Source organism: Anopheles maculipalpis, chromosome 2RL, assembly GCF_943734695.1.
Source record: "Anopheles maculipalpis chromosome 2RL, idAnoMacuDA_375_x, whole genome shotgun sequence".
Classification (NCBI taxonomy): domain Eukaryota; kingdom Metazoa; phylum Arthropoda; class Insecta; order Diptera; family Culicidae; genus Anopheles; species Anopheles maculipalpis.
The window spans coordinates 92,517,575-92,530,620 of NC_064871.1; the positions used below are offsets into that span (position 1 = coordinate 92,517,575).

A 13,046-nucleotide genomic window follows, 5' to 3' on the forward strand; every position below is an offset into this window, starting at 1 on the left:
AGTTTAAACTTATTTTCATACAAGACTTCGTCTATAAAATTTTCAGATATAAAATAGTTATCTTTTTCCAACATCTCGCCTATCGAAATGCAAAATATTCATCAAAAACACATATTCTTGCTTAACAAATCACTGCCAAAGTTAGGCTTGTGCTTTATAAAAACAAGCATATACAGGCACAGATCAAAATGTTGCATTTTTATGTGATTTATAAATGATTATTTAAGATAAATAAATAGCATAGCTTTACCAGTCACTATTAATTAAAAAGAAAACTCACAATCTCAAATCCTAATAAACGAAATAAGATGGAATGCATAAATCTAGTTTTTTTAAATAATTTTGTACAAAAAATATGCAATGTGCAGTATTGAGTTTGTGAGGTAAAATTCATGTTTTTACGTATAAAATGATGTACCATAATATTGAATAGACAATTTTGCTCTGCCCACACTTTCACTAGCACCAGTAAATTAGCACTGTAACGGTCATAGTTATGTAGTTTTGGAATTTATCTTTCCTTTCAAATATTTGTAATATAAGAAATTCATGGCAAATTATATTACGAGTAAAACAACTATGAAAAGTTATACAATTTGTTACAGAATCAATCTAGGTGCAAGCTAGGGAACCACAAAAGTCAAGCATTAGAGATTATTTAAATACAGCTCAAAGCCTTTGCGCTTAAATAATGTGCAAAAACGCACTGCAACACTTTCTATGTCAGATATAAACAATGTTTTAAATTTGGAGGAGTAAATATCCTTTGTGGTTTCTGTATGTTCAACAAAACATTTTTCATTTACACTGAATATGGATGTTAAGGCACAGTTTTGTCTCTGGTACGATGTTCTAGCGTACATTATCGATGACAATACTTCATTTTCAAAGGATGAGTTGCATTAGTTCTAATTGGAAATAGTCTTCGTTTTCGGTTGCAAACTCTACTCTGAGGCATTAGACACGATCGTCGGGTTTTAATCATCGAACGATTTCTGTTACTCCAAAATTGTGACTTGGGATAGTGACGAAAAGAAAACTCGCAAAGATGACATTTTCTTCTTTTTTCTATGGCTTAACCACACACAAGCCATGCGGGTCATCGAATGGCTTACAAGACTTGAACCACGTAGTTGAATAGTCAGTTATCACTAAGGGAAAAAAAGGGAAAACTGGTCCAGATATCCACTGAAGACTACAAGCGGCAATACCTTGAGGTGTTTTAATCGATCAAAAAAGCATAGAGAATATCAATTATTTTCTACAAAATTCAGTGAAAAGCTGAAAGAAATGTTTATACGAAATATTACACACATTTTAAACATGTGTCCATCCGAAAATTTTCCGTTCGCCCTTAATGGGGTTTTATGGCTAGAAAATGGCCTGTGAAAAATCACCGACTGTGACTCGCGAACCAAAAAGAGTGTGCTTGATACCACTGTATAAGTTAACCGGAAATTCTGTTAAGAGAGAAGGATGTACACGACAGTATCTATTTCTAGTCCCATCCAAACCTTTGACAATAGGGATTACAGGAATGGATTTCTTTTTCTTCTTGGATTAACGACCTCTAAGGTCATGCCGGCCATCGACAGGGCTTACTAGACTGCCGCGATACCACGTAGTGGGATAGTCAGTCCTCACTACGGTATGGATTTAAGTTAATCAAATCGGAAATTACAGGCCTGAGACTGTCCACAGTTTTGTTTCTTTGGTTGCTCCTTAGCATAGATAATATTGGCGTTTAATAATCTTCTTCTCCTTTGCTTTACGAGATCTTCTAGGTCATGCCATCATTAATTGAAAAATGATCCAGAGCTTAATATTTAATCTTGACTTTATTTTAAATTGTTTATTCAAACTATAGCTTATAAATGAGTTAACCATGAAGCAATGCTAGACTGTTGCTACAGTTAAGCCAATTAACAATAAATCATACTAGTTTTGGAGATGGCCACGTTCAAAACATGCCGTCTGATATTACTGTGCATAAAAACCTTATGTACGAAAAGGTAACGCAACAGGTCAAAACCTATTCAAAGTAGAATTTATAATTTCATTGTGTCTTTAGAAGGTCGTTAAGCCTGGAAGAATAAATTTTTAATAAATAAAATAAAATTAAAAACAATTTACTAAAATTTACGGTCCTTTTCGTTAAGGAAGCAGCGTTCACTTAAACACAACATGAGCATAGTACAAAAAATGTAGCAATAATTGAATAGAAAAACATTTTTCCTCCGTCCGGAAATTATCTATCAGCTTCGTCCAATTTCGACTCCCTCCCCCATCGCCCCCCCCCCCCCCCCCCCCTTTCGACAGCAAGCAGATTAAGCAACCGTGCTCTGTTTCTAATTCAAAGTTTTCCCTATTCCCTAACCCCTCTACAAGATCCAATATCAAACAGTGGCATCTAAAAAGCAAGCAAACATAACCACAAAAACAACACCAAATTGAACCACGGGTTTTTGGAAGTTTGGTTCGATTTTCCATCGGTCGGTTTTCTTGGTAGAACCGAGAGAGGTTATTAAATATTTAAGCTAACAAACCAGGAAGCTGATGAGGCCGAACACTTCTTTCCGGTAGGCACACACACACATACACAGCTCAACAAGCGCCGAAGAAGGTGTGAAGTTTCTCAACCCGGCCGTTCGGTCGCTGTCCTTGGTGCGCATGTCTTGTCAAGCCGTTAGTGCGACGTTCCAGGCTTCCCCAGTCACCGTCCGCCATGGCACCATAGGCAAACGGTGCAAAATTACGTTACGTTCGATACGCACCGCGCACCAGCCTTGAAACAACACTGGCCACGGGAAAAGGAGGATGAAATACCCGAAATACCCTAGGCGCGTACCAATTTCCAATTCATTTTCAGGCAGGCGAAACATAGGAACGGAACGGCATGAATGGTGTTTTAAGCTTAATAAAGAATCGCAACGATAGAAGTAGACAACTCGTGCATGAATATTCAATTACTCTTTTGCTTTTAGAACGAACGGGGCCAACCGGAATCCTGTGGCCCTGTCGTGTACTGTGATGGGATCGAAGAGAGGACGACGACGACGACGACGGTGCGTTTGGTGACCGGATTGGAGACCGTTTTTCGGCAGGTGAGTAACAAATAAAACTATCAGAGGGCGTAGGGATAGGACTACTACAGCTCACATCCACACACACACAACCGAAATTGTTAGTGGTTAATAAACATTCAGTGGGAATTGGTTTGAGTGGTTATTTAGTATGTATCTTTGGGGACGTACTGTTAAGCCGGTTCCGTTCTATCTCGTTGGTAGGAATTTCATAGTCTCACAGGCGACTGTGTACGCATAAATTTATTCTATTTGACAATAAAAATGGTTAAACATACATTGGAAGTTGCTATAAATTTAAACGCTTCATTTTGAGCTACAATTTCAAATGGGTTTTAAGCAGAGGGACAGAGTCAGAGGGACATTTTTTATATTTATTTATTTAAACAAAAAGTACAAATACAGTTGCATATGGAATATGAAATAATAAACTTCAAAGGCATAGATGTGCTCGTCGCAATTGGTAAAGCATACACAAGTCTTATTAAAGTTTAATATTTACTACACTTTATAAAAGTTTGCTCATATGGCCACTTGTTGTAAGAGTAATCTGTAGTCTGTGGCACTGTTATAATTAGGCGGTTAATTGTTATCTGTCTAGTCATTAGATAGGACTCAAGGTGGGATAGTCTTCTACGGCAAAATAGAGTCAAGAAAATCATAAATAGCAAAGCAAGAGGCCTCTTGGGTATTAGTGCCTTGGAAGAATAATAATTTCCGTGACGTATTGCATGCGGTATGACACGATGGTACTGGTTTTATGTCCCGCCCGAACCATTCCGTGGTATTCTGAACGAAATACTCGGTATATGACACATAAAAATGTTAAATAAACCTTAAGATAGAAACATTGAGACCCTATCACATTATAAATATAAATATTCAATAATGGATTCGCACGCAACTTGGGTTTAAATCTCGATTCTACAGGGAATAAGGAGAGCTTAAAGATTCGATTACCGCTTAAATCAAATTACAGGGCGTTCGGGATCATTTTGACAGTTACATTTTTGTTTATAACTCGTGATGGAGTTGGCATAGGAAAACAAGCAATACGTCATTTGACAGCTAAAAGTGTACGGAACAAGCAGCGAAAACATCCCGTGATAAAAAAATGTCAAAAAAGAGTACATTGATTATGCCGCCCCACTTTTTCGAGCAGGGGCTGAGGCTGAACGCGGTCGGGTACATTTCCATGCTGGACACCGTCGTAAAGCCTTGGATCACGAGAGTGGCCAACGGCAGGCCGTACGTGTTCCAGCAGGATTCTGCTCCGTGCCATACAGCCTCCAAAACGATGAAAGTGGTTGACGGCCAATTTCAACGACTCCACCGCGCCAAATGTGTGGCCTCCCAGCTCCCCGGATCTTAATCCAATGGATTATTTCGTGTGGGGCACGGTGGAACGGGACACCAACAGAACCTCCAGGAACACCAAGGCGGAGCTGATAGCGAAAATCAGGTCCGTTTTCGCGGCCCTACCCCGCGAAACTGTCGCCAGGGCTTGTTCCCGGTTCCGGAGACGGGTGGAGGCCGTAATAGAAGCCGAGTGCGGATATTTTGAATAAAATGAATAAAATACATGGTAAGCTACTATTTCTAAAACAAAAAAAAGATTCCCCGATGATTAATTTTGCCATAAAAAATTTTTTTCTTTCTCCGTAGGTGACTGTCAAAATCCCGAACGCCCTGTATATGTAGACAGCTGCTAGGCTTTTCTGACCAAAAAAAGGATGGTTTATGATTTGTTTTATAGCTCAGTTTATGTCTTTTTTGAATGCTTAATTCTAGACAGATAAGATTAGAATATTTTCAGCATATTTTCCAATTTCTAGTTCAAAAGTTTTGATTTATTTTTATTATAAGAGCCTGTTTTGTTGTACGTCGAGATGACAGATGTTTCAATGCTATTTAGTTGATTACTTTAAACGGAAGGAAGGGAACATGTTTAGAGATTATCGAACTTGAAAGACCGAAGCGTTTCGGTCTTGAGAATCGTAAACGAATATAGCGATGATTTTGACGATTCTAATATTGTCAAGATATAGCTCACATAGACAGATAAACATTAGACAAGTGACCTGACAAATTGATTTAGATTACGAACTTCTCAAGAATACATTTATTCCTTATAAATATTGTTTTCGAAGCATTTCAGAATATCTTTTACATTATTGTTTTTACATCACTTAATGATCTTCTATGGCTCGCCAGTTTTCCAAAGGCTTATGAATTCGGCTAATACCACATAATTGGATAGTAAGTCGTAACTACGAGGGCACTGTGCGAATGTGATTTGAGCCCCGTTCCTATCGTGGAAAGACCGGCACAGCTGTCTTCCGGACCACCTCAAGTGGTTATTGCAATTATATATAAGAAACTAGACTGTAGCAGAAGCTTGAACCAACAGAATGTTTGTTTAGTCGTTTATGGGCTCAAAGACGTGAGACAAAACCGAAGAAGTTTATGTAAAATAATTGAACTTTTACGTATAACGTATATACAAAATATTTCATTTGCAGTTCCAGTTTTCTTTCATTACACAGCTGAGAGAAATTCGCTTGAAAAAAGGGCGAAAAAAAAATATCAAAACCTGACACAGCTGCTACAGGAATATTTTGTTTTATAAATTCAACTTCTTCATAAAGGCTTACACTAAACATAAACATAATTTAATGCAAATAAACTACAACAAATGCTAGAGTAAGTTTGCTGGAATATTTGCCCACTTGAAAAAACTGTTAAGCCGTTAAGCCACGCCTTCCAACGAGCCGGTGTGCAGGAAAGCGCTGTTACCCAAAAGGCAACCCGATCGATATGCCGCTACGGCACGCTACACGCAGAGCAAAACGGTCGCTTGCAGAAGGGGTCGCTAATTAGGATTCATCAAGCATTGTTGCGAAGGACATATTAACCCTCGAGTGATCAGGGAACGTTCGTTGCTGTGTTATTTGTGCGTTATTTGTTGAATGATTTCGATATGTTTTGAATGTAAAAAATGTTGCCAAAATATATCTTTCAAATTGCTAGTACGGGACGACGTGTACCGCAAATCATAAACCTTGGTTATGAGTGATAAGAACACACCTTTCTCATACAATATCCTTAGGATAATTATCCTAGCCATCATTTCTGATCCGCCTCAATGAAATGCCTTTCAAATGTAACACACGAGCACACGCCTACGTAGCATTACCACGGTCGAAAGGTGGAGAGTAGCGTTGGACACCCATTCTTGTCAACTTATCGTCATAACAATACCCCTCACAATAGTAATCATACGCGGCAAAAGTAAGCAAAGCTTCGCCTGCCTCGTTCTCAAGCCTGCCTCCTACAAGCCCTAATGCAGCAGCGAATCGATCCTTTCGAGCGTCTGCTCTGTGACAGAAGATCTTGCATTGGTTACAACGAACAACTGCTCCGGCCATTGTTACGTCTGCTGCCGAGGAACGATTTTAACAACAAAAAAAAAAAAGAGTCGCTTTTTTCGTGAAGTTGCACGAACATCCTTTCACTCTTTTAGTGGTGTGGAGGCCAGCTGTCATCACTGTCACAGTTTGCTGTGGGTCTCGTTTGGTACGTAACGATACCGTAACGAACCGTTTCCGAAACAAACTATTCTTGATTTGAATAAGTAGTTCCGATTCTCCTTCTATCTCTCTCGCTCTTTCTCTTCTCTCATTTTATTTCTTTTATTACACGCAACAAAAGGCGCGTCTTTATGCACTACATAAACTGTCAAAAAATGAGGTTATCTTGAGCGGTTTGACGCGACGTATTATTTTTTTTTTTATTAATAGTACACACCCCGGCCCCACACCGGCTCGGATTCTCGTCGATGGATAAACACTTTCACAATCGGCTACTAATCGGATCTGGACAGAGAATCGATCCGATCGGTAAGGCGGGCTATGAGAATATGATTTAGCACTTACGGCTGACAGGCACGGGCGACAGGCGATAAAAAAGGGAGGAATTTTATTGAATGAATATGCGGACGTGGGCGTGAGGTTAAAGGTGCGAACCGTGAAAGGGAACAAAACTGCTTGATTTTTTGTTGAATAGTTGTGCGAGATGGTAGTGTCATCATATCATTAGCGCTTGTTGGCACGCCGTAGTTAAGCGCTACGACGGCGAAGGAAAAACAACGTCATTTCCCTTTTACTTTTTTTTTCTCTCGCTCTCTCGCTGGGTTGCATTATTGGATATGAAGGACGCAAAAAAAAAAAGCTGCTTCCACATTCCTCAGAATGTTGGAATTTTTTCGCCAACATACACAATCACACATACACACATACGCTTGTGCTAATAAATTCCTTTCTATCTCTAGCATGTTCAACAGTGTGAATTGTGAAAAACACACATCCTCAACTCGCGCGAAAGAAGCTCCTAGGGCACAAAGGTATAGGAAACGGGTTACGAAATTTGATGCGACCGTACCATAATAACAACAACGACGAGAGGAAAAAAAAACGCATCCCTTTCAGTTCCCGATCCAAACTGTGTGGTTTTTTTTTTTGTGTGTGAAAGGAAACCAGTAGTCAACCATCTCGCAACCGTAGGCGTTTTATTTTTGTAAGATCTTTGCCTTCGTTTCCTTGTAATCGGTTGTCCATTCAAAAAACCCTTCTTACAATTTCTAATCCCACTCTCTGTCCCCTTTTGTTGTGTTCTCTTTGCATCTCTTCATTAGAGTTTTAATGCGTTTTAAATGCTTTTTATTCTTCTCTCATCAGAATCACCGGGTTTGACAAGATTGCCTTTGATTTGTGTGTGTGTGTGTGTGTGTGTGTGTGTGTGTGTGTTTGTGCGTTGCCTATTTTCACACCTTCTTCTTATCTTTTTTTCTCATCGTCAGTAATGTTGTTATTATTATTTCCTTTAATCCTTTTTTCTCGCATTCATTGCTCTGTGTGTGTGTGACTTGCGTGCTGCAGACTGTCACTTTCGCTGCGTTACCGTAGCAACCGTACGTAGCGAGAAGTGTCCGTGTGCTATACGCATCGGCCCAAATACAAAAAAAAAAATCGTCCAAGTATGCCAACGCTTTGCAGAGCTGACGGCTGCAGGAATGTGAACCGTTGGAAGCGTTTTTGGCAGACTCCGATCCCTCTCCGATATTCTCCGGCACCCGTTCCGTGTCTGTGTCGACAAAAATGGGAAGCAACTCCGAAATTCGATACTCCATTCCACACTTCATGCTCACTGCTTCTGCTCATCCAAAACCACAAACTATTCAATCCGTAACCATGATGCCTTTCTTTCCGGTGCCTCTGCAGAAATTGCTCCTTCTGCAGTCGAAGTGGCAGTGTGTGCTTCGCCCTCCTCAAACGTTCCCCTCGTGCCTTTTCATTATACCCAAAAGTGTGGAAAAAGTGCATGCATTTGTTGCAATCCGGATCATTTGCAGCTACCGTTGCTGGAGCCTCGCTGCGCAGAAGGCCCCGGAACAGAAGTGGATTTTCGGCGAAACACCTAGGTTTGATAATCCACTTAAAGTGCTGTTTAAATCCGTCCAAACAATAATATCCCACGCACCCTGAGAGTTAGTGCCATAAAACTTTAATTTTTGGAGTGAAAACAAACCACTTCCTGGAAGTTCTACAATGGGATTATGCTTTGTGTGCCCTTAAGTGAAACATAGATTACAAGCAGAAGGCGTAGAAGCGTTTCTCGCCTTCCAGAAGTGTTGAAATACTCTCAAGTGTTTGGTGTTCTTGGCATGACCGACAGAATTTTGAATTGGCAGAGGCTGTATTTCCTTGGAACTGGCAAAAAGGACATCGAAAAGGAAGAACAACTACAAATGTCACCTTGAGGTCAACACGGAAACCTGACAAATATCCTTGTAGAATACAATAGCAAAGAATTATGCTTTTAATAAGCTTAAATGTGTTCAAAAAGTGCATCTTTCCTTCCAAAAGAACCACAGCTTTCACCGTTACTATCTTTTCCTTATTATTTTAATGGTTTGCTGCACTTGCAAAGTGCATTAAATGGTAATTATACATAGACAAACTCGGCAGAGCACAAAAGAAAGCCGGCACACAGGCAAAGACACGTTTCGCTCGAATCAGAATGTCCTGTTTGCTATAAAAAGCGCACCCGCCACACACACACAAGGCACACAGGCAACACACGTAAATAGAGTTGCAGCGCTCTGCCTGTCTCTTCATTTTCCATTAATTAGCCTTCGTGCTTCACGAGGTGAAAACTGCCCCACGGTGCGACCATTTCCTTCCTATTCTGGCGTCTGGCGTCTTCCCCAATATGTCCCGCAGCGCAGACAATGCCGGATGCCGAGTGGTATGTCGCCTTCGGGGTTTCCTTACGCAGGGGGAGGCTGGGATACCCACTCGTACCTTGCATAGGACGCGAACCATCAAGGTGAGGAGCAGATTAACCCACTTTATTAGCGGGAATGGCCCAGTACTGCTTGGCTTCCTGTGTCTAGGAGACGGAACCGCATGGATCAGCGTTCTAGTTAAATTTCACGTAGAACAGGAGTCACAGAAAGAGCGACAGAGAGAGAGAGAGAGAGAGAGAGAGAGAGAGAGAGAGAGAGAAAGAGCTTAGGTGTGTACGTACAACAGGGACACAGGTTTGGAAGCTCTTGTCCCCATCACACTCTCCCCCAAGAGCTCGACTTCATCACTAGCAGTAGTTGGAGTTTTTTGTTCAGTCCCCCCCCTAAATCATCCAGCACTACCAGGCTGAAGACATAATAAAGATCCTGCGAACCGTAAGATGTCTATGAGTACAATATTCAGGCCCCCATAATCACGTAAACATCGTGCCAAGTAAACATAAACTATTGGCTATAGAGAGCGAGGGAGAGAGAGAGAGAGAATAGGAGCTATTTCTTTCTGCTAGTTTTTTGCCTACTTAGATGCTGCAGTAGAAAATGCATCTTGCACATATAATACACAGAAGCACACATACAGGCGCAAAATAACAGCTACTCAGCTTCAAACCCTTTCCCAATCCAAGCCGGCCGGTTCTAACTTTTCCACTGTGTGCGTGTGTGTGTCGAGGGGTTTTTTTTTAATCCTGGGCGTAATATCATCTGGGCTGTTGCCCCATCTCTATGATATCCCCCCGATATCCCGACCCGACCACAATCCCGGACTGCCCGGACTGCATCCCAATGAGCCAATGTACTGATAACAATGACTCAAGGTACAAAACCCTACCCATACGGTGTAGTGTGCACGAGTATTAGTGTGTGCCTGTGTACTGCCCGTATTTGCAGCAGGCAGGATCGGAATGTTCCTGTGCTGTTTCCTTTTTTCGCCAACCTCACTTCCCCTTCACCTTTCCTTCATCCACTCAAACCGCCTCCTTGGATCCGGTTGTGGAGGTTGTGCCCTTTTTTTTCACTTACATCTCGCGTAGATTTTGCTGCTTCCCTTTTGCGAACGTCATCCGTAAAACGGTTCCATTTGTTTGTTTTATTTCACACCTTAAAATTTTGGCTTTATTATTCCTCGTGCGCATAGAATATCATCGTACACAGGAGGAGCAACCAGCCCACTCCCCCCTAACAGCTCCTCGTTTCTTGCCCTTGCCACCAGTCATGGTTAATTCCGTACCGTTTGACGCTGGTCGCGAACCAATTTTGGTTCGGATTCCGTATTTCAAGTCTTTTTGTTTTGCTCTCTTTTGCTCTTTCTCTTGCTCGGATTAATCGTGTACTTTTATTATTGAAGAAAGATTTTTAGGCTCATATTACATTTGCAGGATTTTTGTGTTTGGTGTTGTTTTAGAGAGAATCTTTGAGTTGAATTAAAAGACGGGAAAGATGGACTTGAAGTGAAAATTACCACTTGATAGTAAAAATACGCAAATAAAACTAGTAAAAAATAAATATTTAAGAGAGAAAATAATGGAGAAAAACTAAAATTAAAGACTACAATTTAAAATAGAGCAAGAAAACTATTATGTACAAAAGTGTATATAAAACTAGACTTTCAGTACATGAAGAAATTGATTATTACAAGTACAAGTAAAGAATAACCAAACCTCATTTCAATTTCCAATAAAAAAAATAGCAAAACAAAGGAAAACAGAACAGAATGACAAAAAAGACTATTTTTTATTTAAATAACAAGCACAAAACTTTAAACGAGATTATCTTTTGATGATTTTTTCAGCCATGTTCGTTTGAAGTTTTGCAAACCTTTTAGTGTACTTTTTATTTAAATATTATATTCATTGACTTATGAAGAAATTAAACAATTATTGAACATTGTTGATTTACTATAAAGTTGTCTGATAACATAGCCTCACACGTTGTGATTTAAAAAAGGACATCGTAAAGCCCGCTTTAAGTCAACCTAACGATCAATATGCCGTCGGTAGAAAAAACGACACTTCGACACGCGACACACGAATAGAAATGCCAGCTAGTCAAACAAAATTGGAGTTTTTGAACAACTTTTTTATATTATTATGAATTTATCTACAAGAAAGAATAATGAAGTTTATGTAAGTTATTTAAAAAACAATTATAACACACGAAAAATGCTCATTTGGTTGATTCTTTTGCTATTATTTTCAAGTAATTAGCCTCTGGAACTGTTTGTCATATTTTTCTTATCACTGCAGAACGTTTCGAACGTTACCAACACAAGCACATACTGCTCATTGTATCAGATGCACACATAAACGCATACACACATACAGAATAAGTTGTTCTTGCTTCTTATTAGGGCCACACTATATTAGCCACTTGACACATTAACCGGGCCTGCAAACGGCCGCCCGGCGCATCATAATTTATTCATAATCAGCTCTGTCTCCACACTGGGTTAATTAATTCCGCCCAATAGCCCGACCATTCCTCGGACGTTTTTTTCTTCTTCTTCTTGTTTTTTTTTCTTTTAAGCCACCACTCCCAGTACAAACAACAAATGGCAAACAAACAAAAAAACCAAACAGTGCTAAAAAACAAGCACACAAACACACACACAGAAACGCATCGCAGGCCAGCCACCAACTCGTTAAGGAATGATGAAATGCATCACCACCCGTTTACAGCCTGCTAAGCACGCAGAATGAACTAACGCAGGTCGTGCTGGTGTGTGCAGAGCATCCACAGTCGCCAGCATCCACAGGACCACAGCAGCCCTGGGCTTTGGCTTCGTCGTACAACATCGTCCTGTGACGCGTCCGCAACTGTGTCACGCGACACGGTGGCGTCGAACAGTTTACGTGCGATGTTCGTCGACCGGCGGCACTCACTGCGAGAAACGTGCGAAATTAGCCACGAGCCAGGATGCGAGAGCTCTCGGCCACTCTCGGCGGCCGGACAGGGAGTTGAGTGCTTTGCGTAGGGAGTTTTTTGTATGCATTATTCATGTAACGTTTTGTCTGGATAACATGTTCTTTAAACGCATTAATTAATGTGTTTTTTTTGGGAAAGTGATTTGGGAAGGTAATCTTCAAAAGTTTGAAAGTAAAAAAGCATTTCTAGCATAGCCTCGAAAGAGATATAATTTAAAAAAAATTAAATATTTAATATTGGAAACAGATTTTAATATTATTTGCATTTATTTGTTTAGCTTACTGCAGCATTAACTCACACGATTGCCATCGCACACAGGACTTGAAGAGTTATGTCCGTCCCAAAAGGATGCGCTTGCGCAGGACAATAAATATTGCCAAATAGCTTACTAAGTTACTGTGAGTCAAGTGGAAACTGTGAACATTAACTCTTTAGCTGGAGTGGATTTTTTAAAAATTGTTTTTCTTTTTTGAACGGGATGATAGTCGTCAGAAATTATGTATATTCAAGGCATAAATCACACTATTAAAAAAAGGGTATTTCATCGTACATCGTTATGGCTGAAAGTAACTAAGAGATTAATTTAATTGTTTGTTCCTGCAATAACTGTAACCAATACGTCAAACGTTGCATAATTTTATATCAACAATTCCTCGCATACATGATCTGTTTTGATT

The 13,046-nt window shown here is 40.1% G+C and overlaps 2 protein-coding genes across 2 annotated transcripts in view; both read right to left on the reverse strand.

Moving 5' to 3' along the window:
- Positions 1-13,046, reverse strand: part of LOC126568689 (homeobox protein unc-4-like) — a 51,026-nt gene that overhangs the window by 36,345 nt on the left and 1,635 nt on the right. The window lies entirely within an intron of this gene.
- LOC126568217 (26S proteasome regulatory subunit 7) overlaps positions 11,937-13,046 on the reverse strand; it is a 277,427-nt gene continuing 276,317 nt past the window's right edge. The window contains exon 6 of the mRNA XM_050224662.1: positions 11,937-11,949. The gene's annotated coding sequence lies outside the window, so the exon portion shown is untranslated. The remainder of the gene's footprint in view (positions 11,950-13,046) is intronic.